General features: G+C 34.0%; 1 non-coding gene across 1 annotated transcript; it reads right to left on the reverse strand.

The window, feature by feature from the left end:
- Positions 1 to 9,552: 9,552 nt before the first annotated feature.
- On the reverse strand, positions 9,553 to 9,659 carry LOC122097973. The gene has a single exon (XR_006145626.1). It is a non-coding gene; the product is annotated as a U6 spliceosomal RNA (small nuclear RNA).
- Between the last annotated feature and the right edge of the window lie 2,714 nt (positions 9,660 to 12,373).

Here is a 12,373-nt window from a genome sequence, read left to right on the forward strand (position 1 = left end):
AATAATTGTGTTAGATAAACTTTGTTCATGCATAATTTAATTTATTATTAGCCAATTATTTAATTTAATCAATGAAAATATATCAAAAAGATTCCATGATAAAAATGTAAATCAGTTACTTAGCAATTGTTTGAGAAAAAATAGTCATGACTTTTAAGAAACTAAATGTCTCTTTCCCGACAAAGCACTGCTTTCAGTTTACAAATCTAGTTTTTCTAAGTTTAGAGATAATAATTGGCATGAAAAACAACTAACTGTACATCTTATTTCTTGAATGAGTGATGTTTTAAACATTATCTTTTATTCAAATGAATACTTAGGTCTACTTTTTCAAAATAAATGCAATTTTATCTCCTTTCAGTACAAGTACTTTCCCTGCAATTAAATGTATTAGTATATACAGGTATTTATACGCTAAATCTTCTATGTTTGTTATGTAGATCTATATATTCAGAATGATATGGTTTTTCTATTCACAAATGTCTAGCATGTGGGATTTTTTGCTTCATTAATATAAATTATCTCAGGTTGTTGTGAAGGCTCCAGTAAGCAGTGTGGTCAAAAACATGTCCTGAATTCTAAATATTAAATCTAATCATTTTTAGCCTTTGATTATATCATTCATTTTCTCTTCAGAGCAATTAAACTAAAATAAATACTACATTTTAAACATTTCACTCATATTGTAAATAATATTAACATAGTTCACACAGAGACTAATTATTTCAAACTCACCATATTTAATGATCATAGTGTGAAGAATATAGAGAGTAGAAGGTCCTTATACTCAATAATATTTGTGGTTAAATTAAATCAAATCATATATCTGGATTTCTAATTTAGAGGTTAATCATATGGAAACAGGAACATACTAAGAAAAATGATTACTTTGGGACCATTTTCTTCTTAAAATTATGCAGCAAAAATATCTCTAAGAAATATATTTTTAATAAAATATTTCAGCCCTTAGTTAAAGTGCATTATGCTTTCATATAAAGTTTATCTCAAAATAGAAATTCTGCAACTAATCTAATGTATGTTTTCATGAAGAAAATGCTATGACTTCTAATCTTGTTATGTGATTTTAATTACATTTTTGTTGTGACATGATTCCTATTTACAGTTAATACTAACTTCATACAAATCATGCCCATGCACACTAACTTACATAAGATAATATTCAAACAAAATTATCTTTCTTCCTATCTCCCACAGGGAAGGATGAGGTGTTGAAGTATATTAAATGAAAGCACTCTAAAAGAGATTCTTTATAAAATGGAAATTTGTAACCTGAGGATGGGATCATGAGCAATTTCTACTTGGCTGAACAGGAATTCTCATTTCTACAGCACTTTCTAACCTTTTAATCACACAGAGAAATCCACAAAATTTGAAGTTCATATGAAGGGACTACATTCCTAAAAGATGTGCCAACCCTGCTCAAAAGTTCGGTCTCATCACTAGTTCTTTGTGTTTGCTGGCTGATCTATTTCTCTATCATATGTTTCATATTATTAAGCATATTAGTAAGTCAGCTATGAGTACATAGCAGGAGACTCCTGAAATCACTGCTATTGCTGGGTAATATTCAGGAGAGAAGAAAAAGATTATATTACTCTGCAATTCCTCCCTTTGGCCTTCAATAAACCAATCAATTGTCAAAACAATCATGTAAGATGTTAGTTTACTTTTCTCTTTTTAAGTAGGATTAAGCAAGTGTTTTTCAAAGTAAAAAGTGATGACAGTATTATCAGAACTTTGATATGAGCACCTTCTCCCTAACAAGTAATGCTCTATGGGCTGTAAATATGGAATTCACACTTAAATTCTCTCTCCCTAAAAGCACTCACACAGACACAGAAACAAACAGACAGACACACAGACACAGACACAGACACAGACACAGACACAGACACACACACACACACACACACACACACACACACACACACACACACACACAGCTGCCACCCAGGCACATAAGAGAACAGTTCAATTCCTTGGTAATGATAATTGATTGATGTTTGCTCCATTGGTTTTTCATTTTTTCAGGACCTTGCCTGGACCTGCATCTTACTCTGAAATCAAGTCCCCTGCTTTTAGTATACTGTGTTTATGTATTCATAGTATGTACCTGGCTGTTTCAGGCCAATTAATAATACCCTGAATAGAGTATCCTCAAACTTGACATTCAAGTCAAACTCCATGAATTCATACTATTATTCGGAAATACTAAAATTTATTGGATCTAGAAACCAAAAAAAACCCACTTTGTTATATTAATAGGAATTGACATCATGAAATTAGAATACTATTGATCAGGAACTGAGGTAAGAGGACAGGCGTATGTGGGAAAATGTGGAATACTGGATGTGTGTAAAAGATATAAAATCATCGTCTGTTGGATCATTTTTATTGTAAACTTAGCCTATATTGAAAGCTCAATTTACATATACAGTTTTCCAGCTATTTGTTTACCCATCACTTCTGATCACAAATCCTCTTATAAATTTTTATAGTATCTTTGAATAAATCACATAGTTTGCATGCCCTTATCATCTTAAGGAAAAACAGTCTGCTTCTACTTCTTTCATCTATGTGACGTACCTTTATTTTTGGTTTCTCTGTTTGCTGAATAAATGTATTCCTGGAAACAGGATATTGACCACAAATCTGGGTTTAATTTTCATTTTTTAAACTTGAAATATAATATAAACTTTGTTGTGACTACTCATTTTCTAAAACTGAGTGATATTCATGAACACTAATATTTTGGTGCCTTTAAGTAAATTGAGACTTGATGTGGTATGGTAGTTCTAGTGTCTAATTTACTTAACCATTAGATTATTAATGTATAAACAGTGCATTGCACTTTTTTAATTTTAAATATAACATAGTCCCCAAGGATTTACTTTAAAGTGATAAGGGGGGGCAGTTGTCTTCATGTTCCATAGTTTATATTTATTTCAGTAAAAGTACTAATAATACATGATGTATGCTGGAGCAATATAAAAGATGAGAACATATTTCTAAAGAGAATGGGTTTATTGATTAAAACAGAAAACTTTGAAATAGTCATGTATCTTGGTTGAAACTGCATAAATTTCATATAAATGTAGCTCCACATGAGAATCAGGGATAAATTCACATTAATATTACTGAGATTTACATCACAATATAAGCAATATAGGTATTTTAAGGAATTGGTCATTCAAAGCACTAGATACCTACTGGATGAGGAATGAATTGAAAATAGCAGAGGAAAACAATTCAACATGCAGATACTATGATTTTATAATACTAATATGAAAGAAATGGAGCTTTTGCCTTTCTGAAGAAGAAAGTTTAGCCAGTAATTTCAATGTAAGACTTTAGTTGTAATGAGTCTAAAGTCTTTTTCTCCAAGATATTCAAGAGTACTATGCTCATCTTCTGAAGAGTAAGTAATTATTTTAATTAACTTTGCTTAATATTAATTTACTTGTAGCAAATAGGTTAAAATGTCTCCTCTCTTTCTTTCAATGTAATAACATACATTTCATATTATTAATGTCTCTTCATACAAGCCTGAAATCACTATTTCAAACTAACACAAACAAAAACCTCAAAAATAACCTGATACAACTATCACAAATCCTAAATTATGTGAAAAAAATCAACAATATATAAAATATATCTGAGGAATTGGAAAAACAATGGCAAAATAACAACATAAAATTCCCCTAGCTCTCTAATGAAACAGAGAATTAGAGTCCTAGCAGGTACTCCACTTCTAAAAAGTCACACCCAGTCAGTTATAACTATTTATAGATATACAATTCAAAAGAAGAGTTTATACTGTCTTCACAAGAAAACAGAAATATATGAAAAGGTGTCCAGCCAGGCAGGTGACTGCTGTGACTGTGTTGGCCAACATATTTAAAGGCACAGCTGCAGTGTGGAAATAAAAATTCCACATGGGAAACAAAAGCAGGAACAGAAGTGTACATCGGAGACAGCCACAGCCATACTCAGAGACAATTCAAGATACCATTGGGCAGCCCAAACTGTCACTGGAACCGCTAGTATTAACATCACTACATCTCACCACAATAGATTTCTACTCCTACACTTAATGATCTAGACAAAAACCTAATTCCACAAAAACAAATCACAACAGAAGATCCAACCAACAAATGGCAAATCAACGAAGAACATAAAGAGTCACCTATTAAGATTATATAGCCCCCAAAAGAAATCCTCCAAGTGAACAGAGCAAATCAGAAAAATACAAGAAAAGTGATGTCAAGGTAGTATAATTCACACAGTAAATAACCAGGCATTAGAACAGACAATTAGGGACCTAGAAGATAGTTTTCAAAATACATTACATTTACGGCTTTAAATGTGATTAATGGAAAGATACAAAACCTCTACAAGGAAATTTATTGAACAAGATGCGAACAACCAAAGATTAGCAAAATAACTCATGGAGACTACAAACAGAAAAATAAATTCTGAAAAGGCAAAGGAGTCCAAGGAAAAAATGGATGCCTCGTTAAAAGATATGAGAGAAGACACAGCTAAATATACAACCCTACCAACCCACCCACCCAAAGAAAATATGTAAAGAACGTCAATACAAGACCTAAAACAAAGCTTTATAAAGAGATAGAAGCCCTAAAAAATGACCAATTATAAAACAGGGAAATCAAAAACAAAGTATAAAGTCTTCACAGCAAATAGATGACATAGAAGACAATCTCAGGGGTCAAAGACCAAGTAGGTCTAATAGGAAAGAGGAAATAATCATTTAGAACAAATCCAAGAAATAAGAAATAAGAAATGATCTTGCCACAACTTCACAACTCAGTTAGAAGATCAAATTTGGCGGAGATTGGTCTCAAGAAGGAAAAGAGCAGGAAACTAAATGGATGGGAAATATATTACAGAATTCTAGCAGAGAACATTCCAAACATCCAAAGAGATAGGCACAGTCAGAGAAGAGAAGCCTTAAGAACGAACACAGAATTCTAGAAGAGAACAACCCACCACCACATTATAATCCATTAGAGGATCATTAATGATCAAGGAAACGATTCTTAAAGCTGCCATAGGGAAAAGATTGATTATTTATAAAGTATGTACAGTCAGAATAAACACAAATTTCTTAGTTGATATGATAAAATGAAGAGCCTGGCATGATATATAACAAACATTAAAGGCAAACAACTACCAACAGTGAATATGGTCCCAAGCCAAACTCTCCACCACATCAGTAGGATAGAAGTTAATCAAATATATCCTGCAGAGAGAAGATCAAGAAGAACATGAACTGGTTATATAAGATCAGAAGTAGGTAAATATATTAAGAGTAGATGAGGCCCAGCTCCTAAGAGCTCCTAAGAGAATTCACTCAAATAGATAAAATTAGAGAAAAAATGAGACATCATAACATAAATTAGCAAAATTGTGAATGTTTTAAGAGAGTACTTTGAAAACCACATACCAATCACCTGGAGAATCCTGGAGTAATTGATGCTTTCCTATACTCGAACTGAACCAAGAAGTGATACTTAAGAAGTAATGAAAATGAAATGTCAATAAACAATTTCTCATAACAGAAAAATCTAGGACTCAATAGATTTACCATGAAATTAAGGCCTGCAAAGAACTTACAATACTCAGGTCTAACTCTTCAATGGAATAGAAAGGGAAATGGAATTATCAAACATAATCTATGAAGCTAGAATTAGACTCTTCCTCAAATTAGCTAGGGACTCATCAAAGAAAGAGAAATATGAACCCAGCTCTTTGATAAGCATTGATGCATAACTTCTCAATACAATTCTCACCAACCAACTTCAACAATTAACAAAAAAAACATGCTATGATCAAACATTATTCATCCTAGGATACAGCTGGATTCAATATACTTGTCAATAAACATAACACACACCATCAGCATAAGCAAGGACAAGAACCACATGATTGTTTATATGGATGTAGAAATAGCTTTTAACAAACTCCAATACCCCTTTATGATTGAAAAGTCTGAGAAGCTAGGAACTCATGGAACTTTCCTCAATATAATACAGAGTATGTATACGACAAAGAGAAAATAAGCATGTACCTAACGATGGAGGCATGAAGACATTAAAATCAGGAATGAGAAAAGGATGTCCACTCTTTCTACTACTCTTCAATATAGTAGTGGACTTTCTAGCAAGGACAATAGGTAAGAGAAAAATATAAAAGGGATCCAAATATGAAAGGAGTAAAACTATTCCCTTTCACAGATGAAATGATACTTTATATAAAGGACCCTATAGCTTCCCCCCCCAAAAAAAAGTTAGTAACAGTGATGCTAATCTTCAGCAATGTAGCAGGGTATAAAACCTACAAGAATCAATAGTTTTCCTGTGTTACCAACAATGGGAAGATCCAGGCTGAAACCCAAAAAACAACCTCATATATATTAGCCTCAAAATCAAATCAAATCTAAGCAAAACAAAACAACAATAAAACTAGGAATTAATTAATTTAACAAAAAAGTGAAGGACCTCTATTGTGAAAACTTTAAAGGCCTAAAAGCAAAATTGAAGGAGATTCAAGGAAATGGAAAGTCTTTCCATGCTTCTGGTTGGAAGAAATAACATTGTGAAAACTGCAATACTGCCCCCAAACAATTGGCAATGCAATACCCATCAACATCCCTACAATATTCTTCAATGTAATAAAGAAAGCAATCCAAATTTATTATTGAATTACAAAATTACAGTTGAAAGGAAGACTTAGAAATGAACTCATAGGCCTATAGTCATCTTACACACACACACACACACACACACACACACACACACACACACTGGAATTCTATTCACCCATCAGAAAGGATGACTGTTCACCAGTCTTAAGGAAGATCAAAGGCTTGGGAACATTATACTAAGAGAAAGGAATGCACACTCGAGCAATATAGGTTTCATATATTCATTCATTCATGGTAGCTAGAAGATACCTACAAATCTACAAGAGAGATTCTTCCTCCAGTTTGAATTGCCATTATCAAGAAAACTGACAATAGCAAATGCTAAGGTGGATGTAGCCAAATGGGAACTCTATTACACTGTTGGTGGGAAATTAAATTTGTTCAACCATTCCGAAGTGCAGTACGGACTTTATGTGAAAGACTAAACAGATCTCCCTTATGACCCAGTAATTCCTGTCATGGACAGTAATCCAATAAATAACAAACAAGCTCACATTAAAGCTACCAGTATAACAATGTTCAGGGCCCAGGTCCCGAGTTCAAGGACTGGAAAAAAAGTTACCACTGCTTGTATTTGTTTCCCCAAATATGAACTTTTTGACATAAGATACAAAATCTTTCTATTTGCAACAGCTAGAATTGGACTTACCTGTAGTGGGTAATAAAATGTCTTCTTTGTAGAATGTTAGGAAAAGCTGTAGGCAGTCCAAGAAAAGGGAGACTTTTGTTGTTGGTGGTGGTGGTCGAGGGGCTTGAAGTCTGGGCTTGGGCACTGTGCCTGAGCTCTTCAACTCAAGGTGAATGCTCTACCTTTTGAACCACATTGCCACTTCTGGTTTTCTGGTGGTTAAATGGAGATGAGTCTCAGGGACTTTCCTGCCCAAGTTGGCTTTGAACAGCAGTCCTCAGATCTTAGCTTCCTGAGTAGCTAAGATTACAGCTGTGAGCCACTGTCACCAGGCTAAAAATGGGGGATTTTTATAAAAGAAAATCCACCTCTTCACCTGTGTCTAAACTTCATATATTACTATTAAAACACTTCATCCTCAACTCATTTGATCTGACATTTGTAAATTTTCTCTTTTCCTTCATGTGGGAATACTGCAGTCAATGTCAACTCAACTGTGGGACTGGATCAATTGTATGGTAATCGCTAGCACCTAAATCAAAAACATTTACATCAAAACAAATGAAACCCTCATTTCGAATAATTGTTTTCTCTTTTTATTACAAATCTGTGCTTGATTACTTCTTAATGTGATATTGGACCTCCTAACAGAGTGATGAGTTTTTCTTTCTCTTGAGCAATTGTCCTTCTTCCACTTGGGTCAAATATTTAAATTTCAAAAATTTCAATTGATAATTCATTAAGGTGACCTCTAAGAAAATGTGCATTTCTGGAATTGGTCTTCTGTGTTGTTCTCGCGTGCAAAGGCTTTCTATGACTTATTTGTTTTATAAGGAATTCTATTTTCCAATCTTTGTGTGACCAATTTTAGTCCCTCTGATCAGTCTTTCCTACCCTCTCTCAGGAGTCTTTTATTTCAGTCTGCCTCATAAAAAATATATTAGTTATCAGCTAAATGACTCCCAGCTTCAGTATTTTGCCTGACTTCATGTAGGCTGTGATAGGAGCCTTGACTGGCCTTGCTTACAGGAGATTTTTACTTGTTTGTTTTGTTTTGTTTTTAGAGGTCTAGGATTACTAGTCAATGTATTAGCTTCTCTGGGCCACAGTGATCACCTGGACTAGAGTCAATGGGTTTTTGTCCTAATAATAAAAAAAAAAAAAAAAACAGCTGACTAAATTCCTGTTTTAATTATCTCAAAATGAGGCAATCTGGCATCCTTGCAAAGCCATCAATAATATTCTGCTACCACTTACAGAAATGGTCTATCAAGATGGCTTTTCAAGGTTGACTGTAAAAAATGTTTATTTCGGGGGCTGGGAAGGTGGCTCAGTGGTAAGAGCGCTTGCTTTGCGTGCCTGAGGCCCTGGGTTCGATTCCCAGCACCACCTAAGAAAAAAAAGCCAGAAGTGGCACTGTGGCTGAAGTGGTAGAGCACTAGCCTTGAGCTGAAGAGCTGAGGGACAGCGCTCAGGCCCAGAGTTCAGGCCCCACGACTGGACCCAAAAAAAGAAAAAGTTTATTTCTGTGTGGGAGGACCATATAAAAAACAAAAAAAATCACATCGTACATTATAAATACTTTAGAAACAACAGCAAGAAAAAAAACCACTTGTGTCCCTATCTTGGGGTTCATTAAGCTTAACATCACCTTATCTATTCACATGCACATAGCTTTTGACCTTTTCTGCTTATCCACGACATATATTAATTATTGCCAATAAGGGATACCACGTGACTAATGTTTCTTTGGACTTGGATTATTTTAGTTAATATAATTTTTCCTAGTCTTTCCATTCCGTAACAAATTGGGTGATGTCATTCTTTCCGATGGACGATAGAATTCCCATACAGACACACACACACACACACACAAACTCACAACCTTTTCTTGATCCATTCATCTACTGAGGGGCATCCTGGTTGGTTCCATATCTTAGCTATGGGAAATAATGCTGCAATAAACATAATTGTATTGATAATTTTAATATGGTCTTGTTGCTGACTATTTAGGTGAATACCCAAAAGTGGGATTGCTTGGTCATTTGTGAGCTCTATGAGGAATCTTTTAAGGAACCTCCATACTGCTTTCCAAGTGGTTGAACAAGTGTACACTCCCACCAAAAAGGAAGTAGGGTTCCCTTCTTGCCACATCCCCTCCAGCATCTGTTATTGTAAAAATGTGGAGCGCTTCACAAATTTGCGTGTCACACTTGTACAGGGACCATGATAATCTTCTCTGTATTGTTCCAATTTTAGTGTATGTGCTGTTGAATTGAGCACAGAACATTTTTTATATATAAAGTGGAATTGATTTTCTTAAACTAGACAATTCAACAAAAAGTAAGTTCAAAAGATTTGTCGTGAAATTTTAGAACCATGTATTTCTTACATAAGCACACATTTAAGACTAAATTCAAGATATGTTAAAACAAAATGATTCCAGGTATTTGTTATTCAACAGATGTGTAGGAGGAGAAATTCAATTATTCTATACAAGGCACCTATCATAATGAACACTGCAGCAAATGTTAAGTTCTTTTTTAAGTTTTAATGTTTTAAATATGTTTAATTTTGGGAATTTGCTTATATGCCAAAATTAAGATTGTTTGGTAGGTCATATAACTTTTCTATAAAGTATTTAAGATTTATGGTAGCAGACATATACAACTAAGTATGTACATTTCAGAGTTTATAGAAACTTTACTAATGAGAAGTTGCAAAGTCTTTGTATGAAGAAACAGTGAAGAGTTAAGACTTTGTTAACTACACAGTTTCTGTAAAAACTTTAGGGCTTCCTTACTTTATATGTTAGCGAGGAACAAAAATGATTATATAAACCATATACAGATGATGAGATGAGACATAAATAGTAATCTTAGAGGGTAAATTTAAAGACTACTCATAGCCTATAAAACTCTTGTTGAACATCATAATCTTAGCCAGTTTTAAATGTACAGGAATATGAGAAAATAGTAAAATCTAATATGTAGTACACTTCAAATACTGGAAACAATGGTATTTGGTTTTTATTTTATTAATCATTAATATTTAATTATTGGTTTTCTTTATTTGCAGCATTGTTTTCCTTGTTGTAATATAATACAACTTTTTATAAGTCATTATTACGAGGTACTTTGAGATTGTTACTGGGATGGCCACACCATTTTTATAGGTGCATGTGAATTTACAAAGAGCAAAATTAAGAACAAAATATTGACTAAAATATTCTCAAGTAGAGTTTGAATCAGGAGTGTTGATAAATGTCCACACATAAATCTTAGCCCTAGGCTGAAACAGTGGTTTTACACAGTTGAGGCCACAAAATTGAGAGACGGTTTTGTGTTTAGTGTTTTGGTTTTGTTTCTGTTGGTTGTGGGGCTTGAACTCTGGGTCCTGTGTACTGCTCCTCAGCTCTTCATCTCAAGGCTATTGCTACCACTTGAGCCACAGCACCACTTCCATCATTTTCTGCTTATGTGGTGCTGAGGAATGTGGTGTTGATGGGTTATCATACATCAAATACCTTCAAATGTACATGTAGAGTCTAAAGATATCAGTATGAATATTCTCATACAGCTCTTGTTTATCTGTTATGCACTTTCAGTATTATGATATTTCTCTTTCATTCTCTATTTCCTCTCTTTCTCTTTCATGCTCCATGTCTGCTACTTAGAATTTCTGCTGAGCTACTATTGTGCTTCAGGAACCACTGGGATTTTGGGAACATGATAGGGACGATCAGTTACCCTTGCATTCTTTAAGAGTTATAAGAGTGACGTGATATTATTCTTTGCCATTGTAAATGGCAAAACAACAGATCTAGGAATTCCTTTTCACTTTTAGTAATATTACAAATTTTCCTCATAGGAATCATTGGGATGGATAAAATACTTTTAACCTGCGTCCTAAAAGATCTTTTCCTTTTAATATCAGTAAGTAACAAAAACAAAGCTATCCTATGGAAAGTAGGCTGAAGTTGTTCACAGGGATGAAAAACAAGGAAGTGGGGGAAGTGAGCACAGATCCTCAGAGCAGTTTATCATGTACACTTTGTGAGAATGACAATGTGCTGGGAAGTCTAGATTAAATCACTGAACACCTGATACATATAAATATATGCACATATATATTTATTTATATATGAATATATGTGTGTATATGCCCTTATATATGTACACATGTATATTGCTCTATATACAAATACACACATATATATACACACATGTATACATGCACACATGGAGAAAGACACATAGATACAGCCAACACAAGTTTCACTACTTGTTGAATATGCCCTAGACGGAATGCTTGGAACCAAATATGTTGAAGATATATTTGTCTCTAAGACTTATTTTAGCACTTCTCTTATCTCTTATAACTGGTAGGTTTTGACAGATTCGACTTGCAAATACAGTACAAGTGATAGCAAATCACCCAGAAATCTCAGTAAGTATAGGTCATATGGTGTCTCCCTGCTCCCCATAGAATGTTTGCTCTTGTAGACACTCTCAACAACCAAAAAAGCAGGAGAATACCCTGGTAAAGAATAAAGTTATACGGCATCTTTCCTTGAGCTCTTTTCCAACAGCCAGCATCAATTCCTAAGTAATGAGTGAGTCCACAGAAGACTGGAGCTCAGGTCAACATTTAACCAACCCATGTGATAAGTCTAAAGTGAGAATTGCTGTATGAGGTTTTGCATTTCCTGGCCACGAAAATAAGAAAAAGTATTTGTAATGTATTAAAATTTGAGAATAATTTGTAACCTGTCAATAAATGTGTAGAATACAATTGTACCAATGGACAAAAGATGCATTTCATTTGTGTGCTTTTGGACTTGGTGAGTGATTTTAGGTGTGTCTACACAAGTAGAATCAACATAAATAAAGCCAGCATTTCTTCATTTAAGATACAAGGAAAAAGTACAGGTTGACCCATTGTAGCAATGAGATGTACAAGACACTCCATCTGGGGGTACTAAGACCACATGATGG

The sequence above is a fragment of the Dipodomys spectabilis genome, unplaced genomic scaffold, assembly GCF_019054845.1.
Source record: "Dipodomys spectabilis isolate Male_0828 unplaced genomic scaffold, ASM1905484v1 ptg000446l, whole genome shotgun sequence".
In the NCBI taxonomy this organism is placed as follows: domain Eukaryota; kingdom Metazoa; phylum Chordata; class Mammalia; order Rodentia; family Heteromyidae; genus Dipodomys; species Dipodomys spectabilis.